Source organism: Gossypium arboreum, chromosome 11 (assembly GCF_025698485.1).
Source record: "Gossypium arboreum isolate Shixiya-1 chromosome 11, ASM2569848v2, whole genome shotgun sequence".
In the NCBI taxonomy this organism is placed as follows: Eukaryota; Viridiplantae; Streptophyta; class Magnoliopsida; order Malvales; family Malvaceae; genus Gossypium; species Gossypium arboreum.
Genome location: NC_069080.1, coordinates 3,376,479 through 3,400,923, shown reverse-complemented (window position 1 = coordinate 3,400,923; position 24,445 = coordinate 3,376,479). Strand labels below are relative to the sequence as shown.

The 24,445-nt window shown below is 27.2% G+C and overlaps 1 long non-coding RNA gene across 14 annotated transcripts; it reads left to right on the top strand.

The window, feature by feature from the left end:
* The first annotated feature begins 5,125 nt into the window (after positions 1–5,125).
* On the top strand, positions 5,126–9,415 carry LOC108479046 (uncharacterized). 14 transcript variants are annotated; one of them, XR_008274717.1, is made up of 9 exons: positions 5,126–5,536; positions 5,814–5,887; positions 6,097–6,207; positions 6,329–6,389; positions 6,473–6,534; positions 7,022–7,157; positions 7,265–7,349; positions 8,600–8,707; positions 9,012–9,415. It is a non-coding gene; the product is annotated as an uncharacterized LOC108479046 (long non-coding RNA). The 14 variants fall into 14 exon arrangements; XR_008274722.1 differs by having other exon boundaries at positions 5,830–5,887; positions 7,022–8,707; XR_008274718.1 differs by having other exon boundaries at positions 5,825–5,887; positions 7,022–8,707.
* The last annotated feature ends 15,030 nt before the right edge of the window (positions 9,416–24,445 follow it).

Here is a 24,445-nt window from a genome sequence, read left to right as displayed (position 1 = left end):
AACTTACTTGCAGTAAAAATATGAAAAACCAGCTTAAGGGAACTCTTCCATGGTGTTTTTGCTGATGAGAATGCAGAAAAATAAAGAGAAATCTAGATAATTCCACTTTAGTCCTAGCCTTATTAAGTAAATTTTGCAATTTTCCAATTTTGGCCTTAATTCCCCTTATTTTCTTGGTGATTTCATGCTCTTGCCGTCCAGCCCAAATAGACCTTGGGTCTATTTACCTTTTAAACCCTCTTTCTTTTATCATTTAAGCTATTTAATCATTTTCCACAATTTTGCATTTGATACAATTTAGTCCTTTTTGTTCAATTAGCCATCAGTACTTTAAAATTTCTTGACGAAACTTTAATACTAACTTATTAACACTCCTTAAATATTTATAAAAATATTTATGGCTCGATTTAAAATTCCCGAGGTCTCGATAGCTTGTTTTCAATTTTAATTATTTTAATATATATATATATATATATTTAGTACATTTCACTATTTCAAAATTTTTCCTAACTTCACATTTAACTTATACTCACTAAATTAATAATATTTCCTACTCATTTGTCGGATTTAGTGATCCCGAATCACTGTTCCGACACCACTGAAAATTAGGCTGTTACACATAATTTCATAATAAATATTCCAAATAAAACATTATATCATTTCTTATTCAACATTTATCGATTATAATCGGGCATGTGATCAATTTATACCCAAACCATTCATATATATATATATATATATATATATTTACTTTTCCTCCTCCCCCTCTTCATCCACATCCTTAGTATAAATAACACGCTTGTAATTAACATTGTCCATAATTTTTACTATTACTTATGTAAATATTCAAGCTATCCATCTGTGTCATAGTCACTAAATTATTTTTATCTTGAGCTAAAAAACTCCAAATTAAGATCCATAAATTTTCTCAGAAACTAGACTCATATTTATTCTTACCATAAAAATTTTATAATTTTTGGTTGGGCCAATTAATACAGTTTATTCATTGAAGTCTCCCTGTTCTACTGTTTGACAGTTCTGACCCTTCTTCACTAAAAATTAATTATCTCCTTGTACAGGATTCGAATGATGTCCTAGTTTATTTTTCTTGAAAATAGACTCATTCAAGATTCTAAATATATGAATTTAAGCCCCTAATTATTTTTATCCAATTTTTTATGATTTTACAAAGTCAGAACAGGGGAACCCAAAATCATTCTGACCTTGTCTCACAAATTTATCATATCTCATTATTTACAATTCCATTGCTTACATTATTTCTTCTATAAGAAGCTAGACTTAATAAGATTTAATTTCATATTTTATTTATCCTCTAATTCCATTTCTACAATTTTTGATGATTTTTCAAAATTAGACTACTGCTGCTGTCCAAAACAGTTTTAGTGCAAAATGTTGATTTCCATTTTGCCCCAAATTTCACAATTCATACAATTCAGTCCTTGCTCAATTAACCCCTCAATTAAGATAATACTTTTCCTAGACATTATAAGTTATTTCATAACTATTGAAATTCAGAATTTCTACATAAAACTCTAACTTCAAACTCTTTTACAATTAGGTCCCAAACATTCACTTTCTGTTCAATTCTTTCAATAAATTCAGCATATAAACAATTTAAAGCTCTAATTCCATGCCAAATCATCATATACTTCTAGCACATATTCATATCAACTTTCAATTACTTTCATAGAATCAAAAACTAATGAATTCAACAAGTGGACTTAGTTGTAAAAGTCACAAAAAACAGAAAAAAATTCAAGAAATAATCAAGAATTGAACTTACTTGAAGTAAAAATATGAAAAACTAGCTTAAGGGAACTCTTTCATGGTGTTTTACTGATGAGAATACATAAAAATAAAGAGAAATCTAGATAATTCCACTTTAGTCCTAGCTTTATTAAGTAAATTTTGCAATTTTGCCCTTAATTCTCTTTATTTTCTTGCTGATCTCATGCCCTGGCCGTCCAGCCCAAATAGACCTTGGGTCTATTTGCCTTTTAAATCCTCTTTCTTTTATCATTTAAGCTATTTAATCATTTCCCACAATTTTGCATTTGATACAATTTAGTTTTTTTTGTTCAATTAACTATCAGACTTTAAAATTTCTGGATGAAACTTTAATACTAACATATTAACACTCCATAAATATTTATAAAAATATTTATAGCTCGATTTAAAATTCTCGAGGTCTTGATACCTCGTTTTCGATTCTAATCATTTTAATATTTATTTTTAGTACACTATTCACTTTTTCAAAATTTTTCCTAACTTTACATTTAACTTATACTCACTAAATTAATAATATTTCCTACTCATTTGTCGGATTTAGTGATCTCGAATCATTGTTCCGACACCACTGAAAATTAGGCCGTTACATTGCCTTTTGGGTTTCTTTTCTCTATGTCTATGTTATTTTATTTTGGTTCACTTTGGGTTTATGTTTGAGACTAGTTTAGACTTCTTTGGTGGTTTTTTTTCAAGCTCAAATAATAGACTTGCTTAACATTTATCTTGTATGATCACATATTGCATTACTGGAGACAGTTGAGCAAAAAAAAAAAAAAAAACCCCATTGTACACCTCCTAACTTCCTTAACTATAGTGTCAACTACCATATTTGTTGTTCTTGGCACAAAACGAATCTTAACATACCAATTATTTACCATCCAATTACAAATCTCCAACCCCAGCCAAGAGTTTCCCCCTTCTCTCATTCCCAAGTATTAAATCCACTGTCGTTTTACTATCACTCTCAATAACCAAACGACGCACCCCTTGCTCCCAAGCCAATTGGAGTCCATCCATAATCACATGAAATTTAGCTTCTAACACTGAGTTAACTCCCAAATTTCGACCATACCCAAACATCCAATATTTCTTATGATTCCTCACTAAACCCCTAATAATGGCGATTTCAGAACTTACATCAACTCCATAATCCGTATTAAACTTCAACCACCCCAACTATGGAAACTCCCACATTGGAACTATCGAATGACACGAATCAGAACATAATCACATAGCTACCCTTGCCCATGACAGACTCATCGTAACCATTGCATTCATACTTAAATTTTGCTCATTAAAGATAATCATATTTCTACCTTTCCACTGTCTGCATGGGATATTAGCAAAAATTATCTCCCAATGGATTTCTTTCACCAAATATTTCTTCTCATTTAAGACATTACCAGTCTTCAATTTTCATAGTAAGGAAATCATTATGGAGATTAATAGGAACTAACCTCTTCCATATTGTTTGAACCATCGAACACGTTCTCAACACATGATTTATATTTTTCACCATGTAGGCACAAATAAAACACGACCCATCATTTATTAGACCTCTCATGCATCTTTCCACATTTGTTAACAACCAGCCATGCATGCACATTCATAGGAATTGTCGAATTCTTTGTGGGACCTTAACTTTCCAAAATCTTTTCCATTCAACAACATTCACATCATTCCTCGACTCTTATTTCAAAGTTTTATATCCCCTGGCCACTGTGTACGTCCTCGATGCGGCAGCCTTCCATACGCAACTATCACTACAGGAAAATAGGGCTTTAGCGGCGTTTTTAGTGGCGTTTGGACAAAAAACGTCGCAAATATTATACATTAGCTGCGTTTGCAATAAAACGCTGCAAAAAATGAGCAATAGCGGCGTTTTTGGTCCAAAAGCCGCTAAAAACTGAACAATAGCGGTGCTTTTGGAAAAAGGCTGGTATAGATCGAGATTTTAGCGGCACTTTTGAAAAAACGCTGCTATAGATCGAGGTTTTAGTGGCGTTTTTGGAAAAACGCCGCAAAAAAGTAATTTAGTTTATGGGTTATAGTTTAGTGTTTAGGGCCTAGAGTTTAGGATATTGGGTTTGGGGTTTGGGGTTTAGAGGTAAATATGGTAAACTACTTAACTTGTGTATCTTGGATTTTTTTATAATATAAATCTAAATAAGATAAATATAAATTATTATTTTAAAATATATATATATCAAAATGGGTTAAATACCAAAAGTATACATGTACAATGGTTTAGTGTGCAATAGGTTAAATCCCAAAAGCATAAATTATGAACACAATTATTGATATAACATCATTTTATATTTATATATTGCATACATAAATATTTATATTTATTCAATATAAAAATATATTGATGTATTTATTTTTAAAGCTGCGTATAATTAAATCAAAATTAAAGTTTCAATTATACATTTGAACCACAATTAGAATTTCACATCTACAATTACACATTAAATCGAAAATCATATATAATTACGATATGTATCTCTATCAAAATTTAGGTGTATACATATAATTAAATATCTAATTATGGTTTAAGGGTTGGGGTTAATGGTTTATGGTTTATGTTTTATGGTTTAGAGTTTAGAGGATAAGGGTTGTGATATAATGTTTATTATTTTAGGGTTTATAATTTATGATTTAAGATTTAAGGTTTAACGTCTATGGTTTAGGGGTTTAGGGTTTATGATGTAATGTTTATTGTTTTTGGTTTAGGGTTTATGGTTTAGAGTTTGTGGTTTTTTGTTTTACAGTTAGGATCGTAGTACTGTTATTGGTTTTAGGAGTTAGGCTATTAAGGTTTAAGCTTTAGGGTTTTTGATAAGATAACAAGAAATCAAATTATTTTTGGGTTTAGGTAAGTAATAAGATTATTTTTTTAATTACTTTTATCCCTTGTAATATATATATTTAGGGTTTAAGATATAAGCTTATAGTTTGAGGTTTAAGTTTAAGGTTTCTTGTTGGAAAATTGAAACAACATTTGGGTTTTATTGAGAAAAATTTTAAAAGTAAAAATATAGAAAACACATGTCAAAAATAGAAAAATAAAATACTATTAACTAAAATAATTTTAAAGTTTTTTTGAGTATATGACTGATTTTTTAATTTATATATTAATTAATTTCTTATATAATTATAAAAAGATAATATTTATTTTAATATATTAAAATTATCAATATCGTTTAAATTATTTAAGAGATAATAATAAAGTTCATATATATTAAAACAAAATAATAGATTTTAACATAGTAAAACGATACCATTTAAGTGTAAAAAGAAATAACTTTTTGTGGCGTTTTTGTAAAAAACGGCACAAAAGATAAGCCGACGTTTTTCTAAAAAATGCGACAAAAAATCTTACACAAAACAGCCCCGTTTTGTTGCCCCAAAATGCCTTAAAACTTTTTCCCTAAATCGGTTCCCCCTTCCCCCGAAATCCCAAAATTTTGACATGAAATCTTTTTTTTTCCCTCCTTTCTTTTTTCCCAAAATCCTTTCTAAACTTGAATCCGTTCATCATTTAAATCAATGGCTGAAGAAGCAGCAGTAGCATTGACGCCGCCTCAATCATCTGCGCCGCCGTTGGGATCTACCGTTATACCGGTAGTGAACAAGCTACAAGACATATCGCTAAACTTGGTAGCCAGTCCACTATAGAGTTGCCGCAGTTTCCCGACGCCTAGCCACTCTACCCAGCAGTGAACTCGTATGTGAGGTTTTTTAATTTGGGTGCTGCCGGTTTCAATCGTCTTAGAAATTCCTAGTAGTTTTTTTTTATAAATTTATTCTTCTTAAAATACTTAAAAAAAAAATTTAGATGACACTGTATGCATGGGTTGATGTAATGTTGTTGTCTTTGGCATTCAATATTACGTCTTCATTACATTTTGATTTCATGATTTGGGTGTTTCATTTTTTACAAACATTCGTTGTGTTTTGTTATCTGATTCTAGGTTTTGTGATGCTTTAATTCTACTAAATAGGTCTTTTACAGAGCAGGAATTCAATCCCTGGAATTTGCGGAGTAGAGCTTCATAATGAACGACTGGCTTTCAAGGTGAATTTTGATTCTCCCGTGTTTTATATCTGGAATACTTAGAATGCTTTAAATTATTAAACTTTATGCGTTGATCTTCAATGCGTGCTTTATAAACCATCAATAGTGAAAAGTTTTGTTGCGAGTGAAAATATGTGTAAGAATTACCTGAACATAATAAATGCATTTGTTTTGGGCACTCACTGAGATTATGGGTATGGCAAGTTCAGCACATGGCAAAAATTGCTGGTGTGGAAGAAGACAATAGGTAGTGGATTGTTTATACAACTGTTAGCTGATCAAACTAGCTGAATTTGATGAATAATATGGCAACAAAATAGGTTAGTTTACTTTGTTGTACCTGACATCTCTGCTTTTCAGCATTCATTTGTTATGAAGAGACTGAATATTTGTTTGCATGAAACTACATTTGCCTTTATTTTGCTTAATATTTTGTGATAGGCATTGTAGAGTGGAAGCTGATGTGGGTGATTGGCGCTGCATATACAAGAGAGTTTAGCAGGTTTCTTCAAGTATTAATGCTGATTATATTCTTGGTCTAGTTGAATCATTTAACTCATCAATGAGTGTTCTTATTTGCCATAGGAAATGGGATGGTTCACTTCTCAGGTGTTATCCAAAATGGTGGCAGTGGCAGATAAAATCAAGTTACACTTTTAATGCTTGATTTTTATTAAATTAAATTAAATTAAATTGCTCGGGTTAGTTTAATTAGGCATGATTAAATTCATTTATCAAATAAAAAATCAATTTGACATATTTGATTTCAAACTAAATTATTTATACTCGAGCTCTAATTCAAGTTGAACTTGGTTAGTCTTACAAGTTATTTGTAGTCAAATGTTAAAATATTTAAATTCAGCTTACTCAATAACTCAAGCTCGAAACAAGAAAACAAAATTAAGTTGAAGTTATTTTTTACTTATACATATATATACACACTTGGATCATATCTATTACATTTTGCATTGCTCAATAATAACATATGTATGGCTTGATGATGTCCATCTAGTTTCAATGTTTATCATCAAAGATCATGAGATTAAATATATTTATGATTTTATTGAATGTGTAAACTAATCTAAACCCATGAACTGATATTGAAATGTGGTTATTGATTGTTAAAATTTGCAGGCCCTTTAGTGTTGCTCTTGAAGAAAGCAAAACCTTGTAATTTGCCTAATTCTCTACCATTATAAACCCTAAAACATCACAAAGACCCCATTACTGTCTCAGTCAGAAAAGGGCATAAGCACGTGACTGCTTGCATGTAAAACTAAGTTTCATAGTTATCTTTTGTGTACCATCCCTCTTTTTACTATAGTATACTGTTAATTTATATAACTTTATTTTGATTTATCATTTTGTATTATTTAGAGATTGCATTGTTTGGGTTTCTTATTTCTATTATATTAGCTCCTGGAAAAGGGACACATTGTTCACGCAACTACGAGGAATTTGGGTTAGTTTTTCTTCTCTCTTTGCTATCTTTGGTTCATCTGTAGAAGGTGATGACTTTGTTTTGCTTTTATTCGGTATTAACAATGATTACAGTTGATTTTAGTGGCATTTTTGTTTATTCCTTTTGGGTTAGGATAAAATCAAAGTAGTGAGTAGCACAGACATTCCCTTTTTTACATGTATTTATTTTCCTTAGGCTGCCAAAATAACAAACTAAGGACTTCCAATTCTGTGAATTTTCTGAGTAACTTTTTATTATTGTTGGGTGAGAAGAACGTTCTAAGTGTACGACTACTCAATTTATTTAAATTAAACCAATTTTACCATTCCTCTTCTCTTGTCTCCATCTGTATAAAATTCTTTGTCTTTTATTCTATTTCCCGGGAAAAACTAAAATGAGAAAAAAAACTCTATTGTGGGTTTTTCCAATAGACCAATAAAATAAAATGAATTCTGAATTCTTGACAAACCAAGGAAAAAGATAAGGTTGAGGGCCTCTTTAAAATTTATATTTTTTTTAAATAAGTCTTATTTAAGTGTGAAGAGAGCAAGTTGTACTTGTATGTAAGTTACCAAGCAGAAAGAGATCTAAATAATTAGTGGATGATAGAAATTTCATATGATCTTGAATTTGCTACTCGACAAGTGATCATTCTTTTTTGTCCGAGACTTGTTTTCTCTCAAAGTAATGATTATGTAATTCTCTTGATATTGATTGGCTGCCTACTCTTATAGGATTATGAGTATGCAAATTATAATCCTGTTGCCTTTGATATTGCAAATCACTTCTATGAGATGGCTGCCGGTTATACACAGAAACACCCCATGTTACGGATTATAGTAAATATCCAAGTGAACCTTTTGGATCTCATTTTTTTCTTTTGGATCTTTCTTTTGATTTTTTACCTGTCAGTTGTTAGCTGCTTAAGGTGTAGGCGATAATACAGGATTGTTAATGACTCAATTCTGCTTTAAGTTTACTACGCTTTTTAATATGTATTTATGATCTGAAATTTAAATAATTCATTTGGACGAACAACTTATTTTAGTGCCTGAAATGCTGTCAAGGGGCATGCTTCTTTTCTTTTCTTTTTAATATTAAATTTTGTCCATTTATTCTGTCAGTTAGAGCATATTAAACGATATATATATATATATATATATACATGCATATATGTGTGAGTGTGTGTGTCCCTTCTATTAAATTCGTCGTGATGTATTTAATAAAGTCAATTTTGTGTCTGGCTGCAGGCATTAGTGATAATAAGATATATCATATTATCACTTAAATCTTAGAAGTGTTTTTGCCAGAAGGCTGACTAGGCTACCTTCAATTCCTAAGAATGATGCAAAGATCAGGTATGCGCCATACTTAAACATTTCTCTGATCTTAGGTTATATTTTAGCTTTATATTTTAATTATTATTTTTGAGTTTTAGAAAATGAAAATATTAGAAAAATCCCTTCATTTATATTTGAACTTTGTTAAAACTTGAAATGCATCAAAAATTATTGGGTTTACCTGTGAATTTTACCTTCATTTGTTCTTTTTTTACTGTGTTTTAGTTGTAGAAATCAAAATATTTGAAAAAAAATTGCTTATTCATCAATTTACATTTGAGATAACCTTGATTCTAAAACTATGGTTTTGAATATTTTTCAGCTTATTAAGAGAGTAAGATGGCATCCACTTTCACAGCTATGTCATCAGTTGGCTCATTCGTTGCATCTAATGGTTTGGCCATAAAATAATTTATGGTTTTGCTCAATCAGGTGACCGAGATTCCGTTTAACAATTTTCTTTATTGCTGGAACAAGTCTTAACTAAGATCAAGACCAAAGTACTTCACTAAGTTATATATGCAGGCATTGCAATACTTTGGCTTCATTCAAGCTTGAACCAGCCCTCTGTTGTATATTGTTTCTTCTTCTTTTCTGATCTTTTTTCTTTGATTAATGAGAGGTGATGATGATTTGGCATTATTTTTTCACCGGATGAATTTTGTTTTAGTAATTGTAATACTTTTTGTGTGTGTTTTTTATATATGAAATTATATATTGAATCAATGTTTATGTATTAAATTTAAATTCATTAATTTTTATATTTAGTTTTGAAGTTTAAATTTTAATAGAAAATTTAATTTAATTAATATTTTTATTTATCCTTAAAAGTATATAGTTTAAAGTTCAAATTTCAAAATTTAAAATAATATAATTTTTTAAAGATTATGGTCTTTAGAGGCGTTTTTTTAAATAAACGCCGTGAAATTTTGCTGTGTTTGCTATAGTCTTGTTTTTTACGGCGCTTGTGAAAGCGCCACTAAAGGCTAAAAAAAATGCCGCTAAAAGTCTGTTAGCCTATAGTGTATCACTTTCTTCATCAACTAGCTGCAATCTTGATTCTAGTAGCAAGTGAATGATCTCATGCAACAATTCACCAATAAAAGAAGAGCAATTCCAATCCTCATCTAATGATTCCATTGCAAAAACCGTGGCTTCCAATTAAAGCTAATATTTAACACTATAAGTACATGTATTGATAAACATTTTCATTCAAAATATCATTTAAAGAATTATTAAAATAATAAAATTCGAAATTAATTATAAATTAAACAAAAATAGTGTGTGATGCGAAAACTTATTTTTTTTAGCTTGTATTAAAAAATCTATGAAATATTGCAATTCTTATCGATTTGTTTTTATTGCTTTTAACTTACCAGTATTTTAATTTTTTCAATTTTTTAATTATGTTACGTCACTCATTAATAAAGTCGATAAATTTATAACAGCTAAAAGTACACAATATGGCAATAATAAGCTACTTGTGGAATTTAATCTCATTACATGTTCTTATCAAATTTACTATTTTTTCATATAATATCTAAAATTACTTATAATTTTTTCAACCCTTAAATAAGAAAATAATGCATCTTAACGCACTTTTCTTGTACTAATAATAATATCAATGTTAACCCAACTAAAATTTAATTGACATATTTTTACTATTTTAAAGTCAAATTCTTTCGAAATTTGATATTACCTTCTACCATTAATTTATACTGCATTCGAAATTTAAATCCTACGTGCTATATTTAAATAAATATCTTAAAACCAAATTTTAGCAAAAACCGACCACCTTATCTAAAAATAATTTACAAAATACCTGTCCATTAACGTGGCCAATATTTTTGAAATCATTACTATAGGATCAAATTGAATCGAAACATGAGGAATGAGAAGTAATTTGTCAACTCTATCGTGATTTTAATTTAAGATGATAAAATTTCAACTTTTTAATGAATTTTAAAGTAATTTAAATCGATTTTTTATTTGAAAAGCGGGTGCAGGATGAATGGATTTTTTTCTTTTAGATAATAGACTTTGAATAGTTATGATTATTACTTGTCCTGTATTAACCTACTCTATTATATAAAATTGTCATTTTATTATTGTATATATAAATTATTAAAAGGAGAAAAATTTAATAACATAATATATATATAAAAATAATATATTTTATGTTTAAATATTTTTCTAGAATTACATTTAAATGTTTATTGAATTTAAAAAATTAAAAATTTAAAATAAATAGAAAAATTAAATTAAAACAAAGTAAAATAGAGCGAATATTGATGCATTCAATATTTATAGAAATACTAATAATTTTCAAAATCGAATATTCATAATAACGAAACAGAACATACCAGTCACAAAGCGATAATAAATTTACTAATATTTACTCTCATCCCTCTCCATTTACATCCTCAATCCTGCTAATAAGTAAAATAACAATAATAATAGAAGGCAAGACATGGGAATCTGATTTTGACAGTAAGAGAACGAGACACTTTTCATAGAATGAGTGGGGCCACGTCTCACAGGTTAAAACCAGCCAAATCAACGGGGCCACGCGAGTAATCATTTGAGATGACACGTCAGCAAAAGAAGGTCACTGTTTTGGTTAAATTAAAGGTTTAATGATAAATTTGGCCACTAATATTTACATGTTTTATTAAAATACTTTTAATTGTATTTTTGAATTTTTTTACCATAAACCTTTGTTCTTTTTTCAAATTACATTTTTTAATATATTGATGAAAATACTATTAAAAATTTAACGAGATGATGTGGAATTTCAAATGTAGAATATTTTTAATGAGATGTAATTTATTATTTAAATAACTCAATAAGATAATTACATGTGAAAAATAATAAAATAAATAAATAATACATTAAATTAAAAATAACTCTTAATTTAAAGAAAATAAACGTAATTATCTAAAAAATAAACTCAGAGAAAACTTCTAAACAAATATATTAAAGATTGAAATCTTTTGAAAGAACAGAAAAATTGAAACATTGAATTTATTAATTAAATCTATTGAAAAAAATAGTTGAAAAAAAGAACAAATGTTGATGGCTAAAAAATTTCAAAAATATAATTAGAGCTATTTTGACAAAACATACAAACGTTAGTGACCAAATTTATTATTAAATTAATTTAGGATTAAATTATAAACTACCTTTTAAAGATATTTCATAAATCGATTTAAGATTAAATTTCAAAACAACTTTCAAGCACGAGTCTAAGCATTCTCAATAACCCCTCTCAATGATAAAAGTAAAAAATATTTTAATTAATTATAAGAATATAAAAAAAAAGTTATTTTTAAATAATAAAATTAGTTAATCCAGACCGATTTAAAAATTAAAAAAAAATCTAAGAGTAATTCAAGTCTAACCGACATATGAACACTTCTGATTACGACCTGCTAGCCTAGCATTGTTATTTATGGCTACAATTTTCTTTTTTAATGTCAAAAGTAGTGTTTTCTTTCAAACACATTTTAAACGGGTAAAAATTTGTAATTTTAGCAGTTGAAATTATGATTTAGCAATCCTAATAAAAATATAATTTTTAGATAAGTCTGATTGCACTGCACATGAACAGAACATTGTAACTTCGATCTTTTTAAGAATAATGTTACGGTGAAACATTTACTTTTGAAATATTTAAAATTAGCTTTATAATTTATTTTGCATTAGGCTATAAATGGCTTCCATAAGAATTTGAGTTGTCAATCTGGTCACGTGGAATATGTCGAAATTTGAGTTGTCAATTTTTTTTTGCATAAATCATATATCAGTCGAAGTTCTGAAATGTTACCATCAACCGCATAGCCATTTCCTATTAAATTAACTAACAAAGTACTATTGCTTTCCATCACCACTTTATGAAAGCCTTTTTGCCAAGCATTGAGGAGTCCTTCATAAATCGCTCGTGCTTCTATTTGAAAAATGTTAGATACACCGACTCTCTTTACAAAACCAAACATCCAGCCTCCATTCAAGTCTCGAACCGCTCCTCCAACAGCAACAGTGTGGTGTTTTGCTGATAGTGTATCGTCCGTAATAAGCTTGACCCATCTGTTCTCAGGCGGATACCATTTCTCTCGAAGAATAATGTTGTACATCAGATGGTCCTTGCATTTATAATTGTTAAGATTTCATGTCCAAATTCTGTGTGTCAAAATCAGATTAGTACTATTACTACTTGTCTGCTGAAAAATAAAGTCATTTTAACTATTCCAGAGTAGCCAACATGAAATAGTGACACATCATTTATTCATGATATTCCATTCTAGCCAAAGCTCTAACGGGCAGCTAAAGAAAAGGGTCCAAGCATAACTTGGTACCACAACCCTCCAAACTATTGTAGCAAACTTACAGTCTCTCACAACATGAATTGTTGTTTCGACATTCTCCCCACATATAACACAATGAGCATCATCAACCATACCATTCTTCACTCTCTCCCTATTCGTAAGTAGCCAATTCTTTTAAAACAACCACAAGAATAGTCTTACTCTTTGTGGCGCATTGACTTTCCAACCTTCGAGCCATCAACAGGTGTAGACATGTTTCTTCTTCCAATAAATTGTTTGTATGTTTTAGAGGAAGAGAATTGACCAGCAGATGACCGTTGCCATATAATCCTGTCTTAGCCTACGTATTGTGAAGGCGGTAGCACCGCTGCAATACAACCAATAATTGATCGAGGAAGAAGCATCTCTAATTGTTGCCAATTCCAACTCTCATCAAATGTGATCAAATCACAAACTCAATACATCCTCTATCGATATGGTGCGTTTGAAGTGGGCCAACATCCTTCACCCAAGGATCATTCCAAAAGCTTACTATCCGCCCATCACCAATAGACCACATGATACTATTGATGACTTCAAGCCACAGAATAATGAGAGATCGCCAAACATATGAACAATTGCTATGAGCAAAAGTCATTGGAGTAACTCCCTGCACATTATATTTATTCCGCAGAATCAGACCCTAAATATCTTCTGTATTAGCAACAATGTTAGGAGGAAAATTTTATTTCAGTCTTTTAGATTTCAAATACCCAATCATGTTTTCTCAATGGGCTGACAATAATTATATTTTATGATCAAAATAAAATAATCATAGATTAAAAACAATATAATTCAAACGCCTTGGCCCTCTTGATTTGAAATTTGCCTTTCAACTTTCTTTTTTTTTTTTTTTTTGTTTTACCTCTCAAACCGTTTATAATTCAATTTTGGCTACCATTACAAAATATCTAGCTTCATCCTCATTCAGCTCAAATTGGATAATTATAATTTTTTAATTTGAGAATCAAAAATTAAATAAATTTAAGTACCAATCAATTCGAAATCAAACCGAACATAATAAACTTAAACAAAAAAATATATCATATAAAAATAACACATACATAAATAAATAAATTAAAAAAATACATTTTTTTATCAATAATTATTAATCTTGTTCTACCCCATGTATCAAGACACATGACAGGTCAAGAGGACACCCATATAGTAAGCCAGTGGTCAATAAGTCAGAAGGTCGTCCACAAACCTCCCTTCCAAGGCAACCATTTGAGTCCTTAAGCCTTAATCGAGAACATGACGTTGTTGGCCATCAAGTATCACGTGAATTCAACTGCTCTATACAACCGAGACAAAATAAATGACAGGCTCTACCCGATCACAGATATCCTCATCCCATGAAGACATTCACTCCACGTGTTCCGTAATAATAGTTTAATTGCAAGTTTAACACATTAACACTATCTTACACGAACCCTCGCCTATAAATATCCTTAAGAACGATGAAGAAAAGATTGTGTTTCTAAGATACTAAGCCTACATTATGCTAACTTACCTTTAACTCTCAATCTTTATTCTTTCCTCATATTCACTTTTTATAACCTCTATTTATCTGTTTCGACGGAGTGCAACGACTTTCTTAATTACTACCACTCTATTGTATCACTGTAACAACAAAGTAAAAATTTTAATCATGTTGTATACTTTATAAATTTATTTTTTCATAGAAAATTATAATCATCTTCCGAAATCTGAACTATTATCTTAAAGAAATAATAATAATAATATAGAGAAATGATGAAAATATTAAAAAAGAGAAAAGAAAAGGAAAAGACCCATAAACGACAGGTGAGTAGGGAAAGGATAGCACATGCCCCCACTAAGTGGGTATTTTATTTTATTTTATATTTTTCTTTAGGGAGGGACGTTTAGAAGTTGAAAGGCTAAAAATAGTGGGGTCCAGCTATTCCTCTCTCCCACCACCCCACGTGACACCGTCACAGAAAGATGAAAGGGAGGGAGTGAGTGACGCACACCACTTTCTCTCCACGTACCCCCTTCTTCCCCACTCTATATAATCCACCATTCTTCCGACCCCCACCCCATGCTCCTCTTTTGCCTTTCCTTTCCCTTTCAAAATTTCCAAATAAATATGATAATAGATATTGTATTTATATTTTATTATTGTATTTTTCTATATAAATTTAAAATTATTATTTATTTTTATTTTAATTTAATTTTTTAATAATATAGTGATTAAATTAATACATTTAATAATAAAAATTAACTTAATCAAGTTTTTATAATAGAAGAATCTCTCAACCGCATTTTCCTTTTTGTCCTACTATAATAAACCCTCTAATTGTGTTAATATCATTTATTAATTGTATCTCAACGTGATTAGAAAATTATCGAAAAGATTTTCTTTTATCGTTTCAAAAATATTTTTATCTTTTTAAATTTTATAAATCAATCTTTATTTACTCGTAATGGAATTTAAATCAATAGTATAATGCATATAATTTTTAAAATTTTACTCTTATAACCAACACATTATTCTGTTTTTATCTTGATTTTTAGTAATTATATTTGTTATATAATTTTGTTTTCGCATGAGTATCCATTAATGGAGTTATATTTAATTTTTATATTATGTTCGTATCTTCAAACATTTTGTTAAAATTCCAAGAGTTCGCTGGCCAAAGATGTTTAACGAGTTCCTTTTATAGAATGAAGAGTAAAACTAAATTCATCCACCATAAAAGGTGGAATTCTCGTACATTTAATTTTAAAATAAATACTTAAAATAAAAATAAAAAAAATTAATAATGATTTTTTCAAACCTAAAATAAAAATCATAAATTAATACAAATTTGAAAAAAATAATGATTCAAACAATAAACACTTTTAATATTAACTATATTATCATTTAAATTGTAATTAAATTGATGTTATAAATTAATCAAGCATGAATTTTATTGAAAAATTACCAAATGATCAAAATTTTAAAACAAAATTCATATATTAAAAGAATAAAAATGTGTAACAAATATATTTATAAAAATTGATATAAAATCAAAACTAAATTTTAGTTGACATAATAAAATTAATATATTAAAGTTTAAATCTTATTGTATATAAATTTTAAAATTTTATATAAAATAAAAATATTATTATAAAAATATATATTAATTTATAAAATCAATTAATTATTTATAATTTCTTAATTGAATTGAAAATCAATAAACTCTTGAATAATAATATATTTTTATCCACTATTGTCTTCCACGGTAGGCATTCAAGTAAATTTTCATTTGATGAAAAATGAAACTTAGTGTTACTAATGGACCAGAACGTCTCCTAACCATAAAACCATCGACCCAAAAATCTAACGGCAATTTGACGGCGTGGAAGCACGAATAGATAAAAAAAATGTGAAAGAGAGAGGTGGGGACCCCACCGCACACGAGGTAGGCAGATGAACGGCAGGGGATGGGCGCACGTGAGTAATTGCCGCTCACCCTCGCCTCACGTGCTACACGTACGACGCTTATTATCATTAATAATTTTGCCAATTTATAGTTTTACACAAATTTTACTACAAAACGCATCGTATATAATTATAATTCAATCATGGTATCCAATACAGTACACACCGAATTGTCGCGTAGGGACCCTCTCTCTTTATTATCTCGTTGAAGTAAAATTTTGTCAAGTGTTCTGTCACGTCACTGTAATAATACGTGTAAATGTCATTAAATTATGTATCATTTTATTTTGTGAATAAAAATAATATAATTTTTTATATTATGAATATTAATTTTATTGTTTATATTTAAAATTTATTATTATTTTTAATAATATTATCTTTAAAATTTGAATTTGTATACTTCTTTTAAATAATTTATTTTAAATTTTAAATTTTAATCCATTATAGTTTTAACTTTGATTGTTATAAGTAGCGATAATAAATTGTTTGATTTGGATTATTTTTAGCTTTAAATACAAAAATCCATGTACCATAAGCAATGGTAGACACAATTAATAGTTACGCCCTTTTTTTTTTTTTGGTCGTATCAAAAGAAAAACGAGAAGGTAATTTTAAACATGGCTCAGACAGAGTATATTTCCTTTTATTACAAGTACAATTATAATTATAAATTTAATAATTAATAATTAAAATATATAATTATAATAAATATGGAAGCTCCATGATAAAATGAAATATTCGTTTATAATGAAACTCAAGGTTAAAATTTTTTCAACTATTTCTCGAAGAAAGTGTTACAGAGAGTAACTATTTTAGGAAGGTTGATTATGTCTTTTTCATCTATACAATAATGGGGATGGAAAAATGATGGATCATATAATTTAAACCGATGTGATTTTAAATGTTAGATGAGAGTTTTAACCATTACTTCTAATAAGTATAGAAATTTTGATATTTTTCATAATTTATATTACACATTTTAATTTTATAATTTATCACAACCATGTTATTTGTATAATATTTAGTGTTAACATTTGATATATAGGTATTACACATAATTAACAATTATCATGTGTTTTATTTTTATATATTTTTGTATTTATTATATTTTTCAATTACATGTTATCTCTTAAATATGCTTGTGAAAATTTAAATTAATTTATAATTTTGAAATTTTTAATAGGCATAGTATTTCTTTTTGCCCTCAAAACTAAAAAAAAAAATCAATTTAGTTTTTTTTTCTGGCTTTTATTTAGCCTTTCAACTTTTGGTTATTGTCAAATTATTTAAAATTGAATAGAAAAATTAACGATGATGATGTGGATAATTGATCGATCGACATGACATTCATATGTATGTCACATTAATAATTAATTAAAATTTAAATTTAAAATATTAAAATTTAATTGTTATAAATATTACAATTTAAAAATAAAAAAGTAAAGTTTTCAAATAAAAAATTATAACAATTTTAAAAAATAAAAATATATATTTAAAATTCAGGAAATATATAAATATATTTTTAAATTCAAAAAACATGATTTGCCCCCTGCTTCTTTATCATCACCATTTATATAGTACGCCTTTTCAATATTATGAGATATAATTGAAACCCATCTTTTGTTTATTTGTGGCGTTTTTATTTTATTACGAAAACCGAACATTTTTCTAAAACGAGTAGATACGTTCGGCCGGAAGAAAAAAAAAAAAGACAAAGAGAAAACGGGATCGCGTAATATCGTGGGATAGGGCCCCACAATTATAGCGAGAGTGAGTTGGCCACGTGATTTGGGGTGCTGAGGAAGGTGTGGTAGTAGGCAAGGCAGACATTTTTAATCACGTGATGCGATGCGGATTCCACGGGGAAACTGACATCTGTCTATTTACGAAAACAATTCAAAAAAATAAAATAAAATAAAAAACAGAAAAGCACCTCCAATTATTAATGTCTTGATTAAATTAAATAATAAATAAATGCCCTTTTACTATTTTAATTAGTAATCATAAGTAAAATGAATTATCCAAAGACAAATGTATTAAAAAAAGACAAATGTATTAAAAAAAACATTGTTAACTGATCCCTAAACGGATTTCCTAGCAAAGGAATGTCCATGTTACAGGGAAAACTGTGTGTTATTATTGGCCTTTTCGTTAAAATATGTAATTAAAAGACAACTAAGTAGAGTAAGTGGCCAAAATAAAAATAAAAATAAAGACAACCTAAGTACTGTCCGGTTGCGATGTTTGCGCGCTTACTTTTGCTTCTTCCATAACTCCTTTTTGTCCTTTAATAAGATGACTTCAAGTCAATTGATTCGGATTTTTTTTTCTTTTCATAATAAGATTCCGATTTAATTTTTGATTATTATTGATGTGTATTAAAAATATTAGTATGTTTATAAATAGTGGTGGAATCAATAAATTTTTTTAGAGTAAGAATTAAATTATATATTTTATGATAATAAAAATATAATTTTATTATTTTAATAGTTTTATATTTGTAATTTTTAAATATTAAATTAAATTATTATTATTTTTGAAGGTCAAAGTATAATTTTATCATTACTAATTTAAAATTTTATAAATTATAAAGGCCCAAATAGAAAATTTTCTATTTTACGAGGGTCGGGGCCCTACTACTATGAGTGTTCAAATTTCAGTTAAAATTGAATTAACCAACCGAACTGATCTAATTCGGTTAATCTATCAATTGATCAATCTAATTCAGTAGGAGGCCAGTTAATGATTTTTTGAAATTTCAGTTATAAGTTAATTCAGCCCGAAATCGAGTAATTAATCGAACTTAATAATTAATAATACAAATTATATGTAGTTTTAATTCGGTTAATTCGGCAAATGAACATTATCAATTTACTTTTTTAATATTTTTTATACTTGTTTTAATCAAAAAAAGAAAACATGCAATTTTTTGTTAATTCGGTTAACCGATCAAATTAACCGAAATATTTCGGTTCAATTAATTTTTTTTAATTTTTTGCTCCGGTTAACAGTTAAATGATTAAAAAGTTCGATTAATTCAATTAATACTAATTCGATTCGATTAACTATTTGAACACCTCTACGTACTACCACTAGCTCCACCACTGTATATAAAAGTATATATATAGTGAATATAGTTATTTTATTTTTTTATAAATAGTATTAAAAAGTCAAATATTTATTCATTTGAACATTAATATTTTTATTTATTTAAAAATAATCAATAAATTTGAAAATAATTAATCTATTAAATAGTTATTAACCGGCGGCACAAAGTTAACTAAAACAAACCTACGAACAATGGATAAGTAATAAATGACAAATCTATATTTGACATTTGATTTTTATGAGTAATCCTATACTCATATTCTCTTGCCATTTACTTTTCATCAACATTAAAGTACAGCATTACAACGATAAAAGAAAAAAGGTACACTTATGGATTCTAGGTTTGGCTGATCGGTTGGTTCATGCTTCTACTGAAAAAGTATTGGATTGGATTATCACAGTTAATATTTTTTAATATAATAATCGATTTAATCGATTTAATCATTGAAATAAAAATATTTAAAATTTTCACTGATGTAATTTTTTATCTGAATTTTAAATTTCGTTCCTTTTTTAACTTTAAAAAAAAGAGTACACTTTTAAATTGATACCAACCAACAACCATGTTCCGCCATTGTTACGTCTAGTGTTTTTTTTTTTTTTTTATCAATACTTATTTAAGTAAATGAAAGATGATTAATAAAACAACGCATGAAAAAAAAAAAAAAAAGAAGCAAAAGTGTTAAGTACATGAACCTTATGTGCTGTCTCTTTGTGTTTTGGGGTCTTTTAATTACTTTCTTCTTTTAAAAAAGTCGTTTAATTTATGCGGTGTATTATTGTATGCCCCTTAATTTAGAAGGTTGTTGCTCCCTATTCTCATGCAATTAATAATTTATAACATTTATCTACTAAATTAATTTTAGTTTTTCCAATATTTTTTCTGACCTTTATTTCGTGGTTTAATTTCCTTTAATAATATAATATCAAGATTCCAGTGGTGGGATAATGGATAAGCTATAGTATGTATGTAATTTATCTTTATACATATATATGTTTGTATAAAAGTTACTTGTAATTATTGTTATCTACGTGGGCAATGATAAGTTTATTTCTATTAGCTTTTTTCTTTGTCATGAAAATGGAAAAGGAATTCTTTCGTTATTTTATTGTGTGCTGATAATGTTTGGTTTATTGCATTCATATAAATTTTGATGGATAAATAACTTGTGCTATATTAATTTTTACAAATTTATATACCCATGCCATGTTATAATAAAGTATTGTGATGGTGTTCGTGAAATTGGATTTTGAAATGATAATGAATATAATAGATTCTTTGAAACTTGAATTTTTTATATCTCATTGATACAATGGATCTCTTAAGATTTCTTTATAATATTCTACGAGTAATCAAGTGCATTGACACCCTCGGTTCAAACGGATTAATTGCCTCTCTTTTTTCTTTTTAAGATTTATAATTCAATTTTATGTTTTTTAATGCAAAATTCATGCTTTCGATCCTAAAAAATATATATTTTTATTTTGATCCTCTTGATAGAAAATTCTACATTCGTCCCTAAATAGTTTTTACTCACCCGCTACGCAAAACAAAACATATAATTTTTTCTTTAATTCAAATTATTGATAATTTTTAAAATTTTATGAAAGTATTGGTGGCAATGTAGTCAACTTTGATTGCTTGGTCTAGTAACAAATTGAAACGACTACTTCTTCTTTTTATATTGGTGTAAATTTCAATCTATACCAGTTACACGGCTTGTTCTAATTAATTTCAGTTGCACCGATCGAACATAAATAATATTAATAAACAGATAAAATTATTATTGAACCAATTTTAATCCTTTTATTAATCAAAATTAAATTTTAAAACTTTAATCAAGGTAAACGAGTAATTTTAAAAATTTAAGTAGAAAATTAATGAATAATAAAAATATTTGATGTATATTTTTGTTAAACTTTCATTTTATATATTTAGTATGGGATGATTTAATGTAGATTTTTAAAATAATGTTGTGGATACTTTTGTTGTTTAACATGTGGAATGTTTTTTTCTTATCTACTTTAAATTTGTTAAATTTTATTTGCGAAGTTTATTGATGAATATTTTATATGATCAATTCATATTTTTATATTTGAAATTATTCAATCTAATTTATTTGATATATTTAATAATTTATATATTAAATCTATTTTAAAAATTGATAAATTCGAAATGATACATTGAAATAGACCTATTTCGTACATACCAATTCTAGTAAAAAATTGTGCATCCATCGTTGTAGATTGGTAGTGTTTTCTTTAAGAGAGTAATTTTCAAGTGAGATTGTTTTCATAAACAATGATTTAATTTAATTTATTTAATTGTATAATATAAAAAATTTTAAAAGGAAAAATACTTTTAAAATATTTATCATTCTTAAGGAAATGAGTTTTGAATATTCTTTAAATTAGGTGCTGATTGATAAATTGAAAAATTAAGTATAAAATTTTATAAGTGTTAAGTTTATATTGTAAAACTATTTGTTAGGTTAATAAATATTGTGTATAGGAAAATTTATGTTGTTTGATAATAATAAATATTGATATTGAAAATTATTTATTTCATAATTTTAATCTTATTAAGTTTTATATTATTTTTAATGATTTTGGATTAAAATTACATATAATAATTTCAATATTTTCATTTTAACAAAAAATAGTTAAACTATTTTAAATATATTTTAAAAATAAATTAACATAATCTTTTCAACATTAGGTCATTAGGTGATAAGCAACTATCTATCTATTTATTTTATTCAACACTTCTTTATTGAAAATTTTAAATTAAATAAAATTTATTAAGACAATCAAATACATTTAAATTTTAAAATTTAATTTTTTTAATGTATTGAGAATTTTCAATTACTTATTAAATACATTTTTAATTAATGTCCGATTAACTTGTAAAAATATTAGGTGCCTGCATAACATGAATTTTTTATTTTAAAAATTAATTTATTTACATAAATTAGTAAAAATATCATTTTATTTTTAATTGATTAAATCATTTAAACCGAGATCAATTTTATCCAAATATTTTATATTATTAGAGATCGGAGATTAGTGATAAATAAGGTATTATCACATAAATAAGATTTTGCCCCTTATAAAACACATGAAATGAAATGCAGATGTGGTCGAGAAAAAATGCACGTGAGTGGGGGTGTCAACTCACGTGGCCCACACCATAGCATCTGTGACGACAACCATGAAAATGACCGCGCATCACTTTTTCACGTTAATTATAACCTTCTCACGTGCTTTGCTCTCCAATTAATTATTAACAGTTAAACTCACCTCACATTACCTTATCTATTATTTTTACCCAACTATAAGTAAATTAAAGGTTAAACTCTGCTATTAGTCCCTAAACTTAGTAAAAATTGTAGATTTAATCCTTATATTTTTATTTGGTCATTTTTAATCCCTATACTTTCAAAAATTTAAAATTTAAATCATCACGAAACAATAATCGTTAAATTCATTAAGTAAAGTTATGCTATTTCCAAAATCTAATGTGCCAAATATATTATCGTATGTGTAATGACATTCATGCACATTTGATTCCTTTTCCTCTATTAATGGCAACCACCTAGTAATTTTTTTTCAAAAAAGAAAAATCCAGTTAATGATTGCAGATTGCAATTTGTGTTAAGATTGTAATTTAAAATTTTGAAAACTATAGAGACTTAAAATGATTCAATTGGAGAAAACTAATTAAATCTACAACTGTATGCATAGTATAGACTAATAATTGAATTTAATGAAAAATATTTGACTGCTACTGTCTTGGTCGGGATTAAAATTTCAAATTTTAAAAAGTAAAAGGACTCAAATTTAACATTTTAAAGCTTATAGAGACTAAATTTGATCAAACAAAAGTATAAGGACTACGTCCACAACTTTTGCAAAGTACAGGAACCAATTACAAAATTTAACCTTTTAAATTATAAATAATTAAACCATTATAATCAACTAGTAAATATATCATCATACACTTTACAGGTGAGAAATTAGTTTTATTAAAAAAGCACATATCGATTAATTTTTTAAGAATGGGTGATGGATAATTTTAGAATAAATAAAGGAAAACTATAAAAATAGTTACTTTTGTTTGTCTCGGGTTATATTTTGGTCACTTATATTTAAAATGTTATATTTTAGTCACTTACGTTATCGTGTTGTAACATTTTAGTCATTGAGCTATTAACAGTATAATAGTAAGCAGACGCGACACGTTAAATCATCATTTTAAATAAAAAATTTAAGTTAAATTATCCAATTAGTCCCTATATTTTTTCGCTTCGAGCAATTTAAATTTTTTCTCTAATTAAGTTAGTGTTGGAATTATCAATTTTATCTTAAGCTTTATGAGTTATTTTAAAATGACCATAATATGATATAAAATATACAATATATATATATATATAAATACATATTTGTTTTTGATAATTGAGGTGGAGAAGAGTATGAAATCGAATTCAAATTCTCGTATTTACAACATAATACTTTTTCATTAGATTAAAAGATATATTTATTTTATAGTTTCGCTTTTATTTATTTTTTGTCACCATCGAATTTATTTACATTATTATAAAACTAATTAATTAATTAATATCAACAACAAAATGAATAAAAAAATAACAAAATGTGTAAATTGAAATTTGTTGATTCGACTTTTTTTAATTGATGTTCATTCGATTAACTTAATTGGCCCAACTTTCTCAATTTTTTTAAAAAATTTTCTTGAGCAATATATGGTAATCCATCAAAATCAGTCCTGCGATGAATTGAAATTATACATTTTGAAAATGAAAAGAAAAAAGAACCAAT